This window comes from Leucoraja erinacea, chromosome 6, assembly GCF_028641065.1.
Source record: "Leucoraja erinacea ecotype New England chromosome 6, Leri_hhj_1, whole genome shotgun sequence".
Classification (NCBI taxonomy): Eukaryota; Metazoa; Chordata; class Chondrichthyes; order Rajiformes; family Rajidae; genus Leucoraja; species Leucoraja erinaceus.
Genome location: NC_073382.1, coordinates 40,914,535 through 40,937,490, shown reverse-complemented (window position 1 = coordinate 40,937,490; position 22,956 = coordinate 40,914,535). Strand labels below are relative to the sequence as shown.

At 41.9% G+C, this 22,956-nt stretch overlaps 1 protein-coding gene across 2 annotated transcripts in view; it reads right to left on the bottom strand.

Annotated features, from left to right (window-relative positions):
- LOC129698001 (glypican-5-like) overlaps nucleotides 1-22,956 on the bottom strand; it is a 615,705-nt gene that overhangs the window by 158,759 nt on the left and 433,990 nt on the right. The gene's annotated exons all lie outside the window — the stretch shown is intronic.

Sequence of the window (22,956 nt, the reverse complement as noted above, 5' to 3'; positions counted from 1 at the left end):
CTCTTTATGTAAAATGTAAAGTTATTCACTTTGGTGAGAATACTGCACACAAAGATTAACTGTATGGTGATAAAAGTAGAACATGGGGAAGTGCAATAAAACCTGAATGTCCTTGTACACCGGATTCTGAAGGTAATTATGTAGGTAGGGTAAATAAGAAGTGAGATTGTATGTTGGCCTTTACAGAAACAACATTTTCCAGTGCAGGAACACTTACAATTTTACAGAGCTTTGTTTCTATTGCGCCTTAACTATTATGTGCAGTTTTGGTCTCATTATCTGAGCAAGGCATTTGTATAATGGAGGGATTGCAGTAACAATTCACTGGATTGATTCATAGTATGGCAGGACTGAAGTGTGAGGACATAATGGAATGATTGTATTTACATTTACAAGAATTCAGAAGAATACAAGGGGACACATTGAATATAATAATTTTCTGATGGAACTGGACAAACTAGATGCAGGGAGGATCTTCCCAATTGCTGGGCTGCTTCAAATATTGGATGCAGTAGTGTTGATTCAAAGTGGGGATTAGAGAGCAGAGAACCATGGTCAGGACATATTTAGTTAACATAAAAAAAGGATATGTCCAAGAACCAACCTTCAAATTACTTCAATTAAATATAGTATGTTGATATGTCCAAGTGATAATAAGTTTTGAAATCACACGGTACAGCTGTCGTAACAAATCCATTCTCCATTAAATTAGACAGCTTTTGATTAAAAAAACTACTCTAAACCCTCATTATAACTGACCATGGGGAGAGAGTGATGTCTGTTATTGCTGTTTGTCCACTATAACCGAGAAAAAAATTATCATTGTACAAGTAGATGAAAAACAAGCAATTACTGATTCTGGTTAATACACAAAAAGACATAAAGTGCTGCCGTAACTCAGCAGGTCCAGCAGGATTGCAAGAGAACATGGATAGGTAATGTTTAAGGTTGAGATCCTTTTTCGGACTCTCATTTTGGAATTGGACCTAGAATCCAGGAAGGTTGATGGCACTGGCCTGCTGACGTTCGGGGGAGAGGCAAGGATTGACAGTCATTGGTCGCAGCCCGCGGGGGCGGCCGGAGTGCAGAAAAGGGTTAGCGGTGGTGGTGGCAGCAGTGGCGGCAAGCATGATATTGAAGCGGCCAAGGAAGCTGTGTGGATTGGTGGTGGAGGCAGCAGGTTTGGCCTGGAAACAGCCAGGGAGGGTGGTGCAGGCCAGCGTTGGCAGCCCGGCCTGGTGGTGAAGGTTAGTAGGATGGTCTAGCAGCAGCCAAAAGAGGCGGCGCAGGTCAATGATGGCGCTGGCAGCCCAGCCTTGTGGTGAAGGTATGCTATAACCAAATTCTGTTATAAAGAGGTCCATAATAATGAGGGTTTACTGTACAGGTATAATTTAACGCATGTCCATCAGATTCAGATTCAGATTCAATTTTAATTGTCATTGTCAGTGTACAGTACAGAGACAACGAAATGCATTTAGCATCTGCCTGGAAGAGCGACATAGCACATGATTTGAATAAATAATAATAAGTGTCCGGGGGGGGGGTGGTGATTGGCAGTCACCGAGGTACGTTATTGAGTAGAGTGACAGCCGCTGGGAAGAAGCTGTTCCTCGACCTGCTGGTTCGGCAACGGAGAGACCTCTAGCGCCTCCCAGATGGTAGGAGGGTAAACAGTCCATGGTTGGGGTGAGAGCAGTTCTTGGCGATGCTGAGCGCCCTCCGCATACAACGCTTGCTTTGGACAGACTCAATGGAGGGGAGCGAGGAACCCGGTGATGCGTTGGGCAATTTTCACCACCCTCTGCAATGCCTTCCGGTCGGAGACAGAGCAGTTGCCATACCATACTGTGATGCAGTTGGTAAGGATGCTCTCGATGGTGCAGTGGTAGAAGTTCACCAGGATCTGAGGAGACAGATGGACCTTCTTCAGTCTCCTCAGGAAGAAGAGACGCTGATGAGCCTTCTTGATCAGAGTAGAGGTATTGTGGGTCCAAGAGAGGTCATCGGAGATGTTGACTCCCAGGAACCTGAAGCTAGAAACTCGTTCCACCTCCGTCCCGTTAATGTGGATGGGGGTGTGCGTGCCACCTCTGGACTTCCTGAAGTCTACAATGATCTCCTTGGTCTTCTTGGAGTTAAGGGCCAGGTTGTTGTCAGCGCACCATGTTGCTAAGTGCTGGACCTCCTCCCTGTAGGCCAACTCATCGTTGTTGCTGATGAGGCCAATCACCGTTGTATCATCTGCATACTTGATGATGGTGTTAGTACCATGTACGACAGATGGCGCAATGGGCTAAGTGTTCGGCTGGCGACCGGAAGGTAGCCGGTTCGAATCCTGCTTGGAGTGCATACTGTCGTTGTGGCCTTGGGGCAAGACACTTCACCCACCTTTGCCTGTGTGTAAATGTAATGTAATTATGTGAAGCACTTTGGGGTCAATGCAAGTTGACTAAAAATGTGCTATATAAATAAGATTATTATTATATTATTATTATTATGTACAGGTGTGCAGTCATAGGTGAAGAGGGAGTAGAGCAGGGGGCTCAGCACACAGCCCTGTGGAACGCCGGTGTTCAGGGTGAGGGTTGAAGAGGTGTGCTTGTCTAACCTCACAGACTGGGGTCTGTTGGTTAGAAAGTCCAGTATCCAGTTGCAGAGGGAGGGGTCGATGCCCAGGCTACCGAGTTTGGTGATCAGTTTTGATGGTATAATGGTGTTGAATGCTGAGCTGTAATCGATGAACAGCAGTCTTACGTAAGTGTCTCTGTTGTCGAGGTATTATTACTGTGGACTTTGGGATTTCTGTTTTCCATATGGAACACCCAACATTATTGTAGAGATTTTTGACTGAAGGGTGGGTGATATCACTAACTTACAGGGCAGCATAATAACGAGGGTTTACTGTACAGGTATAATTTAACACATAGACATTTAGAAATTTATTACCACATTTTCACAAAAGAATTATTGCTACCTAAGAGGACATACAGCATTTCCATGAGGCAGTTGGTCAAAGACACCACAAATATAATAACGCCACCTTGAAACAATTGAATCAAACGACAATTGCAATGGGATTTCAATCAACTACTTAAGAAAAGCACTGAGACTGCAAGGTGCCACACAACAATGAGATCATGATAAGGGAGATCAATGTCTGATAGACAAATGAGAAATGTACTAAGTAGTGAGGATAGCCTTTGATGGAGGAAAGTAATAGATGGGCACTTTAGTAAGGTAGTTGCCAGCAATGAAACATAATAAAACAGAGCTGTCTGCCTCTGTCTTGTGCATAAGGCCATGCAAGGTCTTTGATGGTTACCTGGCCACACAGCCTCATCAGAAATGGTCATGTCAAATTTAGTGAGCTATCAATCTGAAGAAGGGTCTCGACTCGAAACGTCACCCATTCCTTCTCTCCAGAAGTGTTGCCTGTCCTGCTGAGTAACTCCAGCATTTTGTGTCCACCTCCGATTTAAACCAGCATCTGCATTCTTTCCTACAAATCACTTGTCTTTTCTTGTTATTGTATCAGTGATGCACATTGGCTGATATGACTTGTTTGCTGCTGCCCTGTAAGTTAGTGATATCACCCACCCTTCAGTCGAAAATCTCTACAATAATGTTGGGAGTTCCATATGGAAAACAGAAATCCCAAAGTCCACAATGATAATCACTACAGTGCTCACAAAATCCAACATTAAATGATTTCCTGTACTTAATTGTTTTTTGGTATTTGTGCTTTACTTCTTTTCCTCCTTAAATAATTTAATAGCATTACTTTATATATTTGGTTTAATACCTTATAACCATTTATTAATGTTTGTAAATGCTAGAGACACACAAATACAGCTTTGAAAGCCTGTTGGGCTTGGGTGGAGCGGCAGGGCCTAATGTTATTTTGCCTGGAAAAACTGTTGTTGCCAGGAAACAAGGTGCGTTCCACAATACATTTCTGAGGCATGATTTCTAATTTGGGGGCTAGGACAGTTTTTGATGAAGTGGAAAAAATAATTTGATGCTACACCAGGAGTTAAAACTGATCTTGCCATTCTTGCTAACGTGTGGTTTCTTATTTAACGCATATCTTCATATATCTTTTTCCACACATGCTTGCCTGCCACATGCTTATTGATATTCATCTCCCATCTCAGTTCTCTACAATACTAAATATAATAAATGTCCTTCATATTCATGTATAGTCAGGAGATCTTTGTGTCATCATTAAGTATAATCAAATTACCACACTTTGGGGATGAAACTCGACTTTGGTAATTTTCAAAACAACCAAAAATATAGTTGAGGTGACATCAGAAGGAAACAAAATGGAATGAGTTGCGAAAAGGGCAGCTGACTTTCATTGTGTACATTCACCTACCTTCAAATACCAGGATAAATATTGCAGAAAATGCTAATTATATTTGTCCACATTGAGCACTGCTAATATAATTGGATCACATAGCACTCTCTTTCTAGTGCTCTCTGATCCAAATTAGATGCAACCTGAAGGTAATTGCTTTAAAAATTATTATTTTCACAGTCACAAAATTGGCTGGGCATTACAGATGGACATTTTCCCATCAATACATGTTTAAAGAATGCCTGGTGTAAATTGGAACTCCGTGGTGCAGAAATTATTATTGCTTAGTAGTCACAAAAGAACAAATGGCACAAATTCTTCTCTCCATTTAGACATCATTTAACAGCCATGACATAACTTCACAAGCCAACCCCATACTCATGGAACACTGCTCACACAACTTTGAAAGTGTGTGAAAATGTTATTTAGTGACAAATTTAGTTTAGTTTATTATTGTCATGTGTACTGAGGTATAGTGGAAAACTTTTGTTTGTATGCTATCCAGTCAAAGAAAAGATAACCCTCATTGATCAATTGGGTTTTACACTGAACATCTGCATGGCAAAGGCCGTTTATCAACCTACCCGATGCATTGCACTTCCCTGTGATAATAAGAAACTGCAGAAAACATGAGACACTATCCATATGGAAAATCAAATATCACTGTACCTTAATTGGTACACATGACAATAAAATAACTTGAACTTTGATATCTTGGCAACCACATCTTGGTGAAGACAGGCCAGTTCACCTGTTAGTTAGCAGTCTTGTTGTGCGTGGCCCCTTGGGCAAGAGTGACCATAATATGGTTGAGTTCTTCATTAGGATGGAGAGTGACATCGTTAATTCAGAAACAAGGGTCCTGAACTTAAAGAAAGATAACTTTGAGGGTATGAGACGTGAATTGGCCAAGATAGACTGGCGATTGATTCTTAATGGGTTGACGGTGGATATGCAATGGAAGGCATTTAAAGACTGCTTGGATGACCTACAACAATTGTTCATCCCAGTTTGGCAAAAAAATAAATCAGGGAAGGTAGTGCATCCGTGGATAACAAGGGAAATTAGGGATAGTATCAAAACAAAAGATGAAGCGTACAAATTAGCCAGAAAAAGCAACCTACCAGAGGTAAAAGCAGCCTACCTGGGAGAAATTCAGAGACCAGCAGAGGAGGACAAAGGGCTTAATTAGGAAAGGGAAAATAGATTATGAAAGAAAACTGGCAGGGAACATAAAAACTAAAAACTGACTGCAAAAGCTTTTATAGATATGTGAAGAGAAAAAGATTAGTTAAAACAAATGTAGGTCCCTTGCAGTCAGAAACGGGTGAATTGATCATGGCGAACAAGGACATGACAGATCAATTGAATAACTACTTTGGTTCTGTCTTCACTAAGGAAGACATAAAAAATCTGCCGGAAATAGCAGGGGACCGGGGGTCAAATGAGATGGAGGAACTGAGTGAAATCCAGGTTAGCCGGGAATTGGTGTAAGGTAAATTGAATGGATTAAAGGCCAATAAATCCCCAGGGCCAGATAGGCTGCATCCCAGAGTACTTAAGGAAGTAGCCCCAGAAATAGTGGATGCATTAGTGATAATTTTTCAAAACCCTTTAGATTCTGGAGTAGTTCCTGAGGATTGGAGGGTAGCTAATGTAACACCACTTTTCAAAAAGGGAGGGAGAGAGAAAACGGGGAATTACAGACCAGTTAGCCTAACGTCGGTAGTGGGGAAAATGCTAGAATCAGTTATTAAAGATGGGATAGCAGCACATTTGGGAAGTGGTGAAATCATTGGACAAAGTCAGCATGGATTTATGAAGGGTAAATCATGTCTGACGAATCTGATAGAATTTTTCGACGATGTAACTAGTAGAGTGGATAAGGGAGAACCAGTGGATGTGTTATATCTGGACTTTCAGAAGGTTTTCGACAAGGTCCCACATAAGAGATTAGTATACAAACTTAAAGCACACGGTATTGGGAATTCAGTTTTGATGTGGATAGAGAACTGGTTGGCAGACAGGAAGCAAAGAGTAGGAGTAAACGGGTCCTTTTCGCAACGGCAGGCAGTGACTAGTGCGGTACCGAAAGGCTCAGTTCTGGGACCCCAGCTATTTACGATATATATTAATGATTTGGACGAGGGAATTGAATGCAACATCTCCAAGTTTGCGGATGACACGAAGCTGGGGGGCAGTGTTAGCTGTGAGGAGGATGCTAGGAGACTGCAAGGTGACTTGGATAGGCTGGGTGAGTGGGCAAATACATGGCAGATGCAGTATAATGTGGATAAATGTGAGGTTATCCGCTTTGGTGGCAAAAACAGGAAAGTAGATTATTATCTGAATGGTGGTCGATTAGGAAAAGGGGAGATGCAACGAGACCTGGGTGCCATGGTACACCAGTCATTAAAAGTAGGCATGCAGGTGCAGCAGGTAGTGAAGAAGGCCAATGGTATGTTGGCTTTCATAGCAAAAGGATTTGAGTATAGGAGCAGGGAGGTTCTACTGCAGTTGTATAGGGTCTTGGTGAGACCACACCTGGAGTATTGCATACAGTTTTGGTCTCCAAATCTGAGGAAAGACATTATTGCCATAGAGGGAGTACAGAGAAGGTTCACCAGACTGATTCCTGGGATGTCAGGACTGTCTTATGAAGAAAGACTGGATAGAATTGGTTTGTACTCCCTAGAATTTAGAAGATTGAGGGGGGATCTTATAGAAACTTACAAAATTCTTAAGGGGTTGGACAGGCTAAATGCAGGAAGATTGTTCCCGATGTTGGGGAAGTCCAGAACAAGGGGTCACAGTTTAAGGATAAGGGGGAAATCTTTTAGGACCGAGATGAGCAAAACATTTTTCACACAGAGAGTGGTGAATCTCTGGAATTCTCTGCCGCAGAGGTAGTTGAGGCCAGTTCATTGGCTATATTTAAGGGGGAGTTAGATGTGGCCCTTGTGGCTAAAGGGATCAGGGGGTATGGAGAGAAGGCAGGTACAGGATACTGAGTTGGATGATCAGCCATGATCATATTGAATGGCGGTGCAGGCTCGAAGGGCCAAATGGCCTACTCCTGCACCTATTTTCTATGTTTCTAGTTTTCTATGGCTACCCATGGCACTGGAATAATACCGCCAAAACCACCAAAGGAACTATGCGAATATGGTGCACAATAGCGCAGAAATTTTACTCAGCTTTTTCACGCGGTCATTAGTATCAAGTTTCTTCACATTTTATGTTATATTGATATTTAAAGTTAAAAAAAAAGCCACCTTTGAAAATAATAATTGCCTGTTTTCGGAGACTTTTCTAGCAGTTTCTAATCATCCAATCATTCCACTCTTACAGTCATCAATTGGATCTCATTTACACAAGCTGCCGTGAAGATTCCGAAAACCGAAAACAACATCACAATGTTATCTCTGCTGCCAATACAGAAGCTATGAGAGTTGACGGAGTGGGGGATGGGAGGAGAAGAAATGTTATTTAAGCATTGTCTTTAGTGGGGGAGTGTTAAAGGGGAGAGGTGAGGGAGGGAGTGACTGAGGGTAGGGAAAAGGAGAGTGAGGGAGAGGCGACATAGACAGTGGGATGAGCAACTTCAAGAGCAACCCCCCCCCCCCCCCCCCCCAACGTTGTGGGACAGGACCCAACGGGTCCTACTTGGTGTAGTCTCCCTTAAATTTTGCCCCTCTCACCTTAAAGCTATGCATGCCGGTATTTAGTATTTCCATCCTGGGAAAAAGATTCTGACAGTCAACCTGATCTATGTATATTATAATTTTATATACTTTTATCAGTTCTCCCTTCTACCTCCGGAGTTGCAGAGAAAATAATACAAGTCTGTCCAACTTTTCTTTGTAGCCAATCTTCTGCTCGCTTTCTGAAGTCTCCACATCCTTCCTGTATTGGGACTACCAGACCTACACGTGATACTCCAAATGCCTTCAAAGAACCAAAGTCCTATGAAGCTGCATCGTGACTTCCTGACTCTTATACACAATGCCCCGACCAATGAAGAGACGCATACCAAGATAGATTCTTGATTATTACGGGTGTCAGGGGTTATGGGGAGAAGGCAGAAGAATGGGGTTAGGAGGGAGAGATATATTAGCCATAATTGAACGGCAGAGTAGACTTGATGGACCAAATGGTCTAATTCTGCTGTTATCATTTATGACCTCATGACCAGACCATATGCCTTATTTTCCATTCTCCATTTCCATTTTCCATTCTGCTGCCATTTTCAGGGAGTTATGGACTTGGTCCTCAAGATCTCTCTGCACATCAATTCTGGTTAAGGGTCTTGCCTTTAATTGTATATTTTCCCTTACATTCAACTTCTCAATGGGCAACACCTCATACTTGCTTGGATTAAATTCCATCTGCCATTTACCCAACCATTTCTGTACCCGATCTATACCCGTTGTATACTGTGACAGCTTTCCTTACAGTTCATGACCCCAATAAACTTGGTGTCAGCTGCAAACTTACTGATCAACCCAATTACATTTATGTCCACATCATTTATAAATATATCACAAACAACAGATTCCAGCACATGTACCTGCTGAACCACTGTTCACAGACCTCCAGCCTGAATATTGTCCTTCCGCCGCAACACCCTGTCTTCTATCAGTAAGCCAGTTATGAATCCATATGACCAAATCACTATTAATCCCATGCATCTTAGTCTTCTCGATCAACCTTCCTTGGGGACTTGCTAACTTACTAAAATCTACGTAGACAACTTCCACTGCCCTACCCTCGTCGATCACCTTCAAAACTCAATCAAGTTAGTCAGACATGATCTACCATGAACAAAGCCATTGTGCAAATTCTCTTCTATGCTTGGGTTATCCAAACGTTATTTCAAAAAACCTTCTTAGATAGTCTAACAAGCTCTACCCCATCTAAGCCTTTTGTCCTGAGTAAGTTCCAATCAATATTGGGAAAGTGAGTCACCCACAAAGACATCCCTGTTACTTTGACATTTTTAGTAATCGATTTATTTACCTGTTCCTCTATCTTCCACTTGCTACAGTACAATCCCACAGTACGATCCCATAAGAGTGCTTGCACCTTTCTTATTTTTAAGCCCTACCCATATTACCTCAGTGGACGAACCCTCCAGTAGGTCCTCTCCGAGTGCCGTTGTGACAGTGTCCCTGACTTTTTTTAGTTTTGTTTTGAGATACAACATGGAAACAGGACCTTTGGTCCACCGAATCCACACTGACCATTATTCACCTATGTAATAGTCCTATATTATTCAGGTTTCTCATCCTACACACTAGGGACAATTTACAGAAGCCAATTAACATACAAACCTGCACATCTTGGGAGTGTGGGAGGAAACTGGAGCACCCAGAGAAAACCCACATGGTCACAGGGAGAACGTATAAACTCTATACAGATGGTACTTGTAGTCATGGTCAAACCCGGGTCTCCGGAGCTTTGAGGCACCAGCTCTACCTCTGCACCACTGTGCCACTGAAACATCAAAATTTTGGATCAGCGAGCTATTAGTCATGTCCCACTTACAATGTTTCCGCAATGTTCACAACATCATAGTTCCAAGCACTTATCTAGGCTCTAAGTTCATCTACTTTCCCCACAATATACTTTGCATTGAAATAAACACTTCAGCCCATCGATTTAACCCTATTTTCCTGACCAATGTTTCTAAATTGACTATCTACATCAGGGGTCTCCAAAATTTTTAGCATGAGGGCCACATTATATATTTGCACCATTTTTGCGGGCCGTAGGAAAAAATAAAGAAATGTCACACACACACACACACACACACACACACACACACACACACAGACACCGACACACACAAAACTGACACATACACTGATAGACATACACATACACACTGACACACACACACACACTCACACACACTCACACAGTGACATACACACACTGCCACACACACGCATAGAAACACACAAGCACACGTGAACTCCCACATACCAAAGCACACACAGACTTATAGACCTGCACACCGACACACACACATCGACCCTGGCTGACCCTGCCATCAACTAGCTCATCCCCTCTCCGTCGCTCCACTCCCCACCTCACGCTACCACCCCCCCCGCACAACTTGTCTTTGCAACACAGGAGCAGTGGCACGGTGGTGCAGTGGTAGAGTCTCTGCCTCATAGAGCCAGAGTCCTGGGTTCCATCCTGACTACGAGTGCTGTCTGTGCGGTTTGTACCTGCGTGGGTTTTCTCCGGGTGCTCTGGTTTCCTCCACACTCCACATTTACAAGTTAACTGAATTTGTCCCGAGTGTGTGTAGGATAGTACTAGTTCATACAGGCATCGCTTCGAAGAGCCAAAGAGCCTGTTTCCGTGCTGTAACTCTAAAGCTGCGCTACCACAGAACCCGCTAAATAGCCTGGAGCACGGAACGTGTTAAGAGCTTGCTGCATGTAGGATAAACATAGAAACATAGAAAATAGGTGCAGGAGGTGGCCATTTGGCCCTTTGAGCCAGCACCACCATTCATTGCGATCATGGCTGATCGTCCCCTATCAATAACCCGTGCCTGCCTTCTCCCCATATCCCTTGATGCCACTAGCCCCTAGAGCTCTATCTAACTTTCTCTTAAATCCATCCAGTGATTTGGCCTCCACTGCCCTCTGTGGCAGGGAATTCCACAAATTCACAACTCTCTGGGTGAAAAAGCTTTTTCTCACTTCAGTCTTAAATGGCCTCCGCTTTATTCTAAGACTGGCCCCTGGTTTAGGACTTGCCCACCATTGGGAACATTTTACCTGCATCTAGCTTGTCCAGTCCTTTTATAATTTTCAATGTTTCTATAAGAACCCCCTCATTCTTCTAAACTCCAGTGAATACAAGCCTAGTCTTTTCAATCTTTCCTCATGTTACAGTCCCGCCATCCCAGGGATCAATCTCAATCACAAGGATGTCCTTCCTCAAATTAGGAGACCAAAACTGTACGCAATGCTCCAGATGTGGTCTTACCAGGGCCCTATACAACTGCAGAAGAACCTCTTTACTCCTATACTGAAATCCTCTTGTTATGAAGGCCAACATTCCATTAGCTTTCTTCACTGCCGGCTGTGCCTGTAAGCCAACTTTCAGTGACCGGTGTACAAGGACACCCAGGTCTCGCTTTACCTCCTAACCCCATTTACCTAACCTAATCCCATTGAGATAATAATCTGCCCCCTTGTTTTTGCCAACAAAGTGGATAACCTCACATTTATCTATATTATACTGCATCTGCCATGCATCTGCCCACTCACCCAACCTGTCCAGGTCACCCTGCAACCTCCTAACATTCTCTTCACAGTTCACACTGCCACCCAGCTTTGTATCATCCGCAAACTTGCTAGTGTCTCGCTTTACGTCCCCCTTCCAAATCATTAATATATATGGTAAACAGTAAAATCTCGTGGCGGGCCGGATGTGGCCCACGGGCCACAGTTTGGAGACCCCTGATCTATATCTACTGTATTTATCCCTAGACTGTTTCTTGAACAAGATGGAACATTTTTATTTTTTCATCCTTCATCTATTAATGTTTGAAAATTATGTTTTCTGCAATTTCCTCACTCTTTTCCTCAGCATGCTAAGGGTTATCCTTTCTGAAATAGTTGACTTTTCCATTCTTAAATTCAGCTAACACCTCTATTTACCACTTCTATCAATTCCTAGCTACATTTATTGAACAACACTTTAAATTATTTACACCTACTGGAATATCTGCTCATCTAACCTTTTAAAGGAAGAAAAGTCATTAATAAAACAGCTGAAGATAGCTGGGATTTGCTCAGAGGAACTCTTACAATGAATATAGACTCAAAAAGCTGGAGTAAAGCTGGGTGGTCATGGTGGTGCAGCGGTAGAGTTGCTGCCTTACAGCGAATGCAGCGCCAGAGACCAGAGACTACGTTGCTGTCTGTACGTTCTCCATGTGACCTACATGGGTTTCCTCCGAGATTCCTCCCACACTTCAAAGACGTACAGATTTGGAGGTTAATTGGATTGGTAAATGTAAAAATTATCCCGAGTGGGTGTAGGATAGTTTTAATGTGCAGTGATCGCTGGTTGGCGCGGACCCAGTGGGCCGAAGGGCCTGTTTCCGCACTGTATCTCTAAACTAAACTAAACTGAAGGCAGCGGAACAGGCAGCATATCTGGAGAGAAGGAATGGGTGACGTTTCGGGTCGAGACACTTCTTCAGACAATTAATATTCTGGGGCTGAAATAAACAGCCCCCAATTATCACTGATCATTCTTTGAGATTGATGATGGCCTCTGTAGTATTTTTCTTTTGATTCTTTTTACACGAAAGTTGAACATTCCCTATCGAATTGAAAAGGAAAACATTTATAGGGCAAGTTATTTTTTTTCATCGGACTCAACGTACAATTTATTTTTTTAAACTGAAAACAACATTTTCACGGGGACTACTTGATGAACTGATTATTTTGTTTCAATTTTTTGGTTTGGTTTTTACAATTATATACATTTTGTTTGACAAGTCTGTTCTTGAGCTCCCAACATAAAAAGGTTATGCAAGAGAAACAGCTTTATCATAAATGTTCTTTATGTAGCGTTAAAAAGTGGAGAAATTAGTGGAAAACAAAAAATGAATTATTTAGTTTGTATTCTTAAAAAAAAAACCTTCAGTAAAAATTGTATATCTTTTGCAGGTGCCTATGATCTGATGAACACATTTCATCAGAAATTCAGAATGTGCAATTTGGCTGCACTTTAAAGAATATCTCTAGCTACTTAAAGCAATATATTTTTTTCCTAGTTAGTTTTTACAGGAATTGCTTAGTTCTTTTTGAATTATTATGCGTCATTAATGATTCCATTATTCATTGAATTAGTATGTTCTATGCAGCAATCTTTAAAACTGCCACTCTGGTGCGCACATCTCATAAATTTATAAAATGAAAGATCCTTACTGTCCTTGCAATTTTTGATACTTTAACAATGTTCCTGTCCATTCCACTTTCAAACTTTTGTGTCAGAACTTTAAAGTTTTAAGTATACATAATCTGTTTAAACTTGGCCCATAATATCAGAAGTGACATCAATGACCTTCCTTACTAGTTTCCACAACTGCAGCTTCTCTTTGCACAAAGAGAAGCCGCAGTTTTTCAGCTTCTGGCAACTGTGCCTGACCGACCTGCTTCAGGGGAGAAATCCCGCTCGCCCGTCTGCCCGTATGTGTGTGTGTGTGACTGTTTGTGGGGCGGACATGTGCTCTCCTTTCAAGCAGACGCTCTAATCTGTTTATGGAGGTGGGTGCTTAGTGTGTGTGACTGTTTGTGGAGGCGGGCACGCGCACTCTATTCAAGCAGCCGCTCTCATCTGTTTGTGGGGGCGGGTGCTTAGTGTGTGTGATGACACACGCTCCTCCCCCACTTTGGTGCATGAGACACGCGCAGCATCTGACCGGTTATTTGAATTCTTCACCAACCGTCATTCTGACTTTGTTTGTGAAGAGGAAAGTCCTGAATTGCATTTGTGTGATGATAAGAATCTGCTTCTTTATTTTTATTGCATTGAATTTAATTGTTTCTCATTTAACTGCTCATTCTTTTTTTCTGCCCTCTCTCTCTCTCTCTTCCACTCTGTCTGTGCTCGTCCCGCTGATCTCACAATGCCTTTGCACCTGGCCCACCTGCCTCCTGGCCCCGCCCAGCCATGCCCCCCTGCCTGCCAGGTTGTTGATTCCATTGTTTTTCATTGAATTGAATTTAGTTATTTCTCACTTAACATCACTAATTCTTAACATTAACTTTTAATTTCAAAAACAGTTAAATAAATACATTTGCTGTCTTCATTGACAGCTTAGATCGGACCCGCTGTGTGTGTGTGTGTGTGGGGGGGGGGGGGGGGGGGGGGGGGGGGGGGGGGGGGGGGGGGGGGGGGGGGGGGGGGGGGGGGTATGGAGTGGTTAGTGTGTGTGGTTCAGGCTCCTCCCTGGAATTCCATACTGTCGCTTCATTTCCAGAACATTCTGAACGCGTGACGCACAGTTGCATTTCATTCTCTCTGTCGCTCCCCTTCTCTCTCTCCCCATCTCTCGTTCTCCCCATCTCTCTCTCTCTCTCCCCCCTCTCTCTCTCCCTCCCACCTTCGTGCCCCCGCCCCCGGGATTCTGTGAGTTTGAAAACCCCGGAGAATTTGTGAATAACTCAGGAGAATTTGTGAATAACTCAGGAAAGCGGGACAGGCCTTAACTCAACACAATTAAAAATGTTGCTACAAAAGATGAAGCTGAAGTATAATCTGCTGGCATGTCTCACTTTGGACGAAGCAGGACAGGTTAAACCTTGTAGCTGATGACACATCAGGGAGCCTGTCTTTAACGTGCTGAGTTTTGCATTCAAATGAAGCAAACTAGACTGTGTGTGATTAACCTCCACAGAAGAGGCCTACTACCAATATCTTAATCATTTAACTACAGTAATTTTAGCCAGGTTTTGCAAGTTAAACATTGGTCATGGGTTTCTTGGACTTCCTCGAATGTGCAGGTGAAAGCAGAGAGAGAACACTGTGGCAATTGAAGGAGGCGGAAGATTTGACAGGGAAATGTGCCAATGAGTACTGAAACCTCACAGGGGCTTTATTGTCTTGTGTGAAAGGCATCGTTCAAAGCACTGGTGCTGGGAAGTTACTTTAAAAGCTTAGGAATTTGGTATACCAAATATGTACTTTAGAGTTGTGATGCGTTTGTGATACACAGGTGCTATTTAGCCGGAGTTATTTTGGGCCATGATACCACCGGCAGCAACAGCCAAAATACCAGCAACAACACCATTGGAATCAGCAGCTGGAGCAGCACCCCTGCTAGCACCATCCTCAGCTGGAAATACACCAGTCACCTGCATCTCTACAATCAGCCGCATGTAAAGGCAGGTTTTTCCAACCTGATGGAGTAGACAGGAAGCCAAATGGAACTGTTGGCCAAGCTCCAACAGTGACATTATGCCTTGAACAGCTTGAACTGCATCCGGTAGGCGGCGCGGCTCTGGCCAGCAGCGGCCTCTGCAGCCTGTCCGCGTTTTATTATTTTTTGTCTGTGTTTTTATGTAGTTTTTGTTATTTTATGTTGGGGTGTGTGTGTGGGGGGATGGGGTGGGAAACTTTTGAATCTCTCCCTGCACTGGAGACCCGACCTTTTCTCGTCGGGTCTCAGGTGTCGTTGAGGCCGCAACGAGGAGCGGCCTCCAACGGGAAGAAGCCGGGGACTCTGGTGCCGACTCACCGTTGCCGTCGCGGAGCTGGCCGAGACCGGAGCGGGTGGAGCGGTGGAGGAGCGCTGCTGCTGCTGCTGCCGCTGCTGCTGCTGCTGCTGCTGCTGCTGCTGCTGCTGCTGCTGATGCCGCTGCTGCTGCTGATGCGAAGGCTGCTACTGCGGGTCTGCGGACGGCGGCACCGGGAGCCCGCGGATCCCTGGAGGGAGACCGCTTTTCGGGAGTCCTGCAACGGCGAAGTCTCCCGCCCGTGTTGCGGGGTTGAAGAGCTCCTGGAGCGGGGCCTGACACCACTGCCCCGCGCGGCTGGAATGGCCGCGGGACTTTGCGAGCGCACACCGGGGGCTCCAACACCAAGACCCGGTGTGCGACCTCGCACCACCCGGCGTGGCTTCAATGGCCGCGGGACAATCGCCATCGCCAGCCGGGGGCTTTGACTTTGACTCTGACATCGGGAGGGGGAGAGTGCAGTGGAGAGATAAGTTTTTTTGGCCTTCCATCACAGCTATGTGATGGATGTTTATGTAAAATGTAATTATGTTGTGTCTGGGGTCTATTTGTGTGTAATGTATGGCTGCAGAAACGGCATTTCGTTTGGACCTCCAGGGGTCCAAATGACAATTAAATTGACTCTTGACTCTGTCTCTCTTGAATTCCTCAACCTCGATTGGAGACAGTCACAGGATCTTGTAGTTAGTGGGATGTTGATGAAGAACATGGCAGCTTGTTTGCCAAGGCAGGCCGACATCTCCACTTTACCTGTCAGAATGTTAACTCCATAGGCTTTGTTATTTTAGCATGAAAAGCAGGCTGTGAAATCTGCCAGTACCTTGTATATTATATGTACTTCGCCACGGTGACAGTGGTATTCTGTTTGTTCATGTCCATCATGTTACGCATTTGTAACAAGTGAGCAGAGTTTAGAGAACCCCAAAACCTGCAATGGGGACTCAAATGTTGCCAACCTTACTTCACGAGACTTATTAGCCATAACCTAAACATGTCAAACTGAAGTGTGAGTACTTGAATTGGTGCATGGTCTGCATGGGTCCCTTGTCAGTAAACTCTCAAAGAACTGATCTCCTCCGGATTATCGGAGTATTCCTCCTGAAAAACAACATGGTTACACAAAAGCATTTTATCGGGATGCATCACAGCATGGTGTGGGACCAGATCCATCCAAGACTGCACGAAATTGCAGAGAATTCTGGATGCAGCCCAGGCCATCTCACAAACCAACCTCCCTTCCATTTATACGGCACGCTGCCTCAGCAAGGCCACCAGCATAATCAAGGAGCCATAACCCGACTACTCCCTCTTCTTCCCTCTCCCATCAGCCAAAAGGTATAGAATTGTGAAAATGCTCACAGATAGTTTATTCCCAGCTGTTATTAGTCAACTGAACCGTCCTACCAAAGGATGGTGCAGTTGACTAATAACCCTAGTCCCGAGCTACTATCTACCTAATTGGAGACCCTTGGACTATCTTTGATCGGACTACTGGACTTTATCTTGCACTATTCATGTTATTCCGTTTATCATGTATCTGTACACTGTGGATGGCTTGATTGCAATCATGTATTGTCTTTCCGCTGACTGGTTAGCACGCAACAAAAGCTTGTGGCAATAAACTAAACTGAACTCAAACTCAAAGGGAAATGAAAGGCAGAACCCAGAACTGATTTGGTAAGACTACATTGAATGAACATTTTGCATAAAACAATTTTTCTGACTGTTGACTATGAGTGAATGTTGTCCAGCAAGTGGCTGATTCCAATTTAACTTTCTCATTGTGTTGAGCAATCATTTTCTTTGTCTACCTCTCGTAATCAAGCATGACACACTTCCACTTAGTTTGTAAGTTTTTAAATTGTTAATAAGTGGCCAATATAGGAATCACAGAAATTTCCACAGAAAGTAGCTGATGTGGTAGGCGTGGAAATATTGCAAGGTGCCATGCTCCTTCCAATGCTTATGCAGGGCTCCTGTGTGCCCCCAATGCATGACCTCTGTAACATCTCAAATGCCACACCTTTCATGGTCATGTCAACGATTTTCAGGTCAGTGAGGATACTGCATTTCTTTATGGATGTTTTGAATAACATAGAAACATAGAAAGTAGGTGCAGGAGTAGGCCATTCAGCCCTTTGAGCCAGTACCACCATTCAATATGATCATAGCTGATCATCTAGAATCAATGCACTGTTCCTGTTTTTTCCCTATATCTCATGATTCCGTTAGCCCTAAGAGCTATATCCAACTCTCTCTTTAATACAAACAGTGAATTGGCCTCCATTCCACTTCAAGGAGTACATCCTTGAATATTTTCCTCAGTCTCCTTCATAATCTCTTCCATTAACAAAGTTCAGAATAGAATGTATTTTTTGAATATGTGAAAGACGTGGTCTGCATAATATGGTTCACCCCAAATTGTGACTTTGTTTTCAAAGCTGGAGATGTTGGCCTGCTGTCAGTGTTCTGCATAGACTTCCAGTGAATCTGGAAGATCTGATGCAAGGTGTGGGAAGTATTTTTTCAGTGCCTTGAGATGCCTGCTGCGGTCAGTCCAGGTTTCGACTAACTGACATGCAGTGAATTTTGTGCCAGATTTGAGGTCTTAATCCTCAAATAATCTCTTTCTCAATCAACAAACCTTGCTTAAGGTAATGCTGAATTTCATAAATATCTGCCTCCATCACGAGGCAGCTCACAAGAAATAGGAAGTGTTGAACATTTTCTGTGGTCCCACTGTGAACCTTCGCCATCAAAATATGATGCAGCAGGGGATAATTGGTAGAGGATCTTTTCGTTGCAAATGATGAGGGCAGGGCTCATTCTCTCAATTATTTTAGGGTTGATGATAGCTTGGAGTTCATTGTCTGAATGTGTACATGCTATAACTCAACTATCTAGGCTCTGAAATGTAGTCACCAAGTTTGAACAGCTTCCCATGACAGTGAAGATTACTCCACTCCCATGGAAAGTTTGTTGGTGGTGAGTTGCATATGTGCAGCAAGAAATATTGAGAAAGTCACTGAGGTAAAGATACAGTCTTGTATGACACCAGTTTTCATTGAGATGGGTTCTCTGATTACCATTGTTTATTATCATGGCTTGCACACCATAATGGAACAAGCATAAGATGGGTTTACATTTCTGCAGGTGACCAAATTTGAGGAGTTCCATAATCTTTTCTGACTGATGGAGTCAAAGGGTTCAGTAAGGTTGAAGAATGCGCTGCTCCCCTCACTTTTATTATAATTGTCATTGGTAAAGATCATATCTACTGTGCATCTGGATGGACAGAATCCTCACTGTGAGTTGGGGAAGAGCTCTTCATCCATTGGAAGGAGATGGTTAAAGTGGACTGACAGTGATTTTCACTGTGGCACAGCACACAGAGATCTCTCGTAGTTATCAATGTTGGACTTATCTTCTTTCTTCAAGATCATAATTACATGAGATCCCCTGGAGTATATTCTCTTTATCCATGATTGATGCCCTTAATTTCACTGTCAAGTTTTAGAATTTTAGTATCAGCTCCCGAGGTCTTGTTATTTTTAAATTGGGATTTGACCTCCTTAGCTCCTCTCCTGTGGGATGAAGATAAGTGCGCCCACGTCAATGATAGAATCAGTTGAGGAGGTGTTTGAAATGTTTCACGTGCTAATGTCTAGACACCTTATCAGGGTTGGAATGGTATGTAAGTGGACTCAAAGCCACCGTGTTTACTAAAGAAAGATTCAATAAAATGGAATTATGCAGTATAGAAAACAAATTAAACGGAGCAGAATGTAATAATCTACTAACAAACTATATAATCAATTATATACTAACACATAAATAATTGTACTAAATCATTTATTTTAACCTAAAATGTAATATCATAACCAAATAATGATTCATTCCTCTTTAAAGCTAACACTGAATAATCTCTAGATTTATGACCTCTAGTTAAGGTTCATTGTATCGGAATATATCAAAAATATGGTTAATCGATTTGTATGGGCAAATTTCCTGAAACGGTCAGGCCAAACCGACAGAGAATCATCCAAGCTGGCAAGGAGCCAGTAAAAAGACTGAGATGAACCTGGCAGGCAGCCAAGATGCAGATCCAGCTCTTAGTTAACCCCTTCCAGCCAGAAGATTCTTACTTAATTATGACGATTAATAATAAATAAATAAAAACATTTGTTTTTTTCTTTTAAGTTAAACACAGCATTTAAATAGTAAATATCTATTTAGTTTAACTTATTAGATGAACTACTTTTAGTACATGCTTGGTTGTTTTTTCTGCAAATATATTATCCGGTTCTGGCCTGTTCTTTCTCTTCCATAATACTAGTTCGTAAGGAGCGGAGTTAAATATAATCTACATCTACCGAAGGTTACCTAAATTCTTCCATCATTCGATGGTTTCACACAGTATTTCTAAATGCTATTTATTTATATTATTTATGTTATTTGGCACTCTTTTTGCTTTTTCTTCATAGGGCACATTTCTTTGGGATATACCTACAGAGTTCAGCAACTGGGAGCACCCACCCAACACCCAGAAGGTTGAGGTATTGTGTTACACCATCTGAAATAAAGGAACCAATGTAACTTACAATGCAAGACTACCCTCTAAAGAAAACTGGAGTAATTACGTTTTGTAGCTGGAATATTAGGGGTGCTAATGAGCCAATTAAAAGGGGTAAGATTCTTGCCCAACTAAAATCACTCAATGCCGATATAATATTTTTACAGGAAACACATTTGAAAGTTCAAGCACAGACCAGGCTGAAGGCCAATTGGATCAGTCAAACATATCACTCCTCCTATCTCTCTAAATCCAGAGGTACTGCAATTATAATCCATAAGGGCATGCCATTTAAACATAAAAACACCATTGCAGACAAAGAGGGGAGGTATGTCATAGTCTCTGGAGAGATACATTCTCCCCCACTTACCATGGTAAATATTTATGCTCCTGACTTTGATAACCCACAATTTTTAACAAAATCTTGAATATAATTTCTGAGTCCAATCAGCAAAAAGTGATAATTGGGGGAGATTTCAATTGCGTTTTGCATCAATACCTCGATAAATCTGCCCAACAAAAGAAACTTGATATAAAATCAAAATCCAGTGAACTTTTAACTACGTATATAAAAAATACAAATATAACAGACGTATAGAGGATTGCAAACCTGCCGGAAGAGAATACTTCTTCTACTCATCAGTGCATAAAACCTACACACGTTTTGAATACTTCCTAGTGGACATTAAATGAATACCCTTTACAACTAACCCGAAATACCATAATATTATCTGTAAAGAAGTTAAGTCTGACACACTGTAACTTTACTGAGTATTTAATAAAGGCACATGTGAAGCACGTCCCAGTACTGACTGCATCTAGTCGTCAGGCATACTGGAACCAAGGGCGGAGCAAGGGGAAGATATCACAGTTATACTGAGATGACTAAGGCGTGGATAGTGCTATTGAGGTAGCTACATTATAGGTTGCATTCATAAACCGTCTACAGTATCATTTCTGATCATTCTCCGCTAACTTTCTCCTTAAAACTAGAAGGAATGTTTGATAAAAAATCGTTCTGGAGGTTCAATCCTCAAATACTATATAATCCGGACTGTTCAAAATATTTAAAACAACAGATTGAACTCTTTTTTGAGACCAATGATACCCCAGACATCTATTATGGAATCTTGTAAGGCTTTTATTAGAGGTTCTATCAATTCATACCAAGCTTATCAAAATAATAAGAATAGGATGGAACAATTGCCACTAGTAGAACAGATTAGACACCTTGATTTAGAAAACGCGATAGATCCAACTGTAGATAGACACAACAAGATAGCAATATTGAAATTTATACTAAACCAAATTTTATCTGCAAGAGTTATCAGATCATTTCAAATTACAAAATAGGAAAATTTCGAATTTGGCGACAAACCACACAAACTTTTAGCAAGCCAGCTGAGAAAAGTTGAAAAGGACCAGACTATTTTAAAAATTAAATCAGATAAAGGTGAACTGTTGACGCTTCCAAAAGACATTAATGGAAGATTTGCCCAATTTTATCAACATTTATACACATCCAAAACATCAACAAAAAGCAGAAAAATTACAAACTTTCTGGACAACAGTAAACTTCCAACACTTAACCCGCTGGAACAAGAAGAATTAGGAGCACAGATTTCAATTAAAGAAATAGAAGAGACAATCAATTCACTGAAGAACGGTAAAACACCTGGACCAGACGGGTTCAGTAATGAATTTTATAAAATATTTCACGAGGTAATTTCCCCATGTTTACACAAGCTTTATACATATGCATTTAAAGAACAGACATTACCGCAAACACTAGCTGAATCAATTATCATACTTATACCCCAAAAAAGATAAAGATCTAGGTTTCCCCAGTTCAAACAGAGCAATTGCCCTACTAAATATAGATCAGAAAATATTAGCGAAAACTTTGGCAATAAGATGAAGTAAATACATTAATAAATTAATACATTCGGATCAAACGGGGTTCATGCCCAAGAGACAATCATTTAATAATTTGAGACGCCTTTTTTAACATAATGTACTCATACAGAACTAAAGAAGAATACTTATCAATTATTTCATTAAATGCAGAAAAAGCATTTGACCAAGTAGAATGGAAATATCTTTTCACAGTACTGCAAACATTTCAGATGGGAGAGAATTTTAATTTCATGGATAAAATTACTATATGATAGGCCGACTGCCAGAATACTGACCAACCACATACTTTCTCGAAATTCCAGCTATTCAGGGGCAATAGACAGGGATGTGCATTATCACCCCTGTTATTTGCCCTTGCGATTAAACCCTTAGCGGAAAGTATAAGAGTACATCCAAACATTCATGGCTATAATACTAAACACTCCAATAATAAAAGATCATTATATGCAGATGATGTATTATTATATATCACTAATTCCCAAGTTAGTATTCCAAATATATTAAATCTTATAGAGGAATTCAGTTCCTTCTCAGGATATAGAATAAACTGGAACAAAAGTGAAATTATGGCAATACAACCTCAAGAGCCGACACACCTTTTAAAACTCTCTTTCAGAATTGCAATAGCAAAATTTAAATATCTGGGTGTTCAGGTAACCAAAAAATATACTTCTTTATACAATGCAAACTTCCCGCCTTTAGTTACTAAATTAAACGCTCTTATTCAATTCTGGAAAACCGAATGTCTGTAAAAGGCAGAATAAATGCCATAAAAATGATTTTCCTCCCACAAATTTGCTATTTATTTCAATCATTCGATATACCTA